The sequence below is a fragment of the Capsicum annuum genome, chromosome 10 (genome assembly GCF_002878395.1).
Source record: "Capsicum annuum cultivar UCD-10X-F1 chromosome 10, UCD10Xv1.1, whole genome shotgun sequence".
Classification (NCBI taxonomy): Eukaryota; Viridiplantae; Streptophyta; class Magnoliopsida; order Solanales; family Solanaceae; genus Capsicum; species Capsicum annuum.
In genome coordinates this window covers 219,104,395-219,105,321 of record NC_061120.1, presented here as the reverse complement: position 1 = coordinate 219,105,321, position 927 = coordinate 219,104,395, and the positions used below count along the sequence as shown (strand labels likewise).

General features: G+C 41.5%; 1 protein-coding gene across 1 annotated transcript in view; it reads left to right on the top strand.

The window, feature by feature from the left end:
* The window catches only part of LOC107843900 (DNA repair protein recA homolog 2, mitochondrial), a 7,237-nt gene that overhangs the window by 777 nt on the left and 5,533 nt on the right, over positions 1–927 (top strand). The window lies entirely within an intron of this gene.

Sequence of the window (927 nt, the reverse complement as noted above, 5' to 3'; positions counted from 1 at the left end):
TAGGTTAGTAGGTCGAGAATTAGGAGAGTAGGATGATAGGAGGGTGTGGAGGTTGAGAATTAGGATAGTAGTTTAGTAGGTTCAGAATTAGGAGAGTAGTTTAGTATGTCGAGAATTAGGAGAGTAGGATAATTGGATGGTGTGGAGGTTGAGAATTAAGATAGTAGTTTAGTAGGTCAAGAATTAGGAGAGTAGGGTAATTGGAGGGTGTGGAGGTTTAGTAGGCCGAGCATTAGGAGAGTAGGATGATAGGAGGGTGTAGAGGTTGAGAATTAGGAGAGTAGGATAATTGGAGGGTGTGGAGGTTGAGAATTAGGATAATAGTTTAGGAGGTTGAGAATTAGGATAGTAGGTTAGTAGGTCGAGAATTAGGAGAGTAGGATGATAGGAGGGTGTGGAGGTTTAGAATTAGGATGATAGTTTAGTAGGCTGAGAATTAGGAGAGTAGGATATTTGAAGGGTGTGGAGGTTGAGAATTACTATTGGAAACAACCTCTCTACCTCTTTAGGGGTAGTGGTATGGACTGCGTACACTCTACCCTCCCTAGACCCCACTTTGTGGGAATATACTGGGTTGTTGTTGTTGTTTTTTTTGGAGGTTGAGAATTAGGATAGTAGTTTACAGGTTGAGAATTAAGAGAGTAGGATAATTGGAGGGTGTGGACGTTTAGTAGGCCGAGAATTAGGAGAGTAGGATAATAGGATGGTGTGGAGGTTGAGAATTAGGATAGTAGGTTGAGAATTAAGAGAGTAGGATAATTAGAGGGTGTGGACGTTTAGTAGGCCAAGAATTAGGAGAGTAGGATAATAGGAGGGTGTGGAGGTTGAGAATTAGGATAGTAGGTTAGTAGGTCGAGAATTAGGAGAGTAGGATAATTGCAGGGTGTGGAGGTTGAGAATTAGGATAGTAGTTTAGTAGGTCTAGAA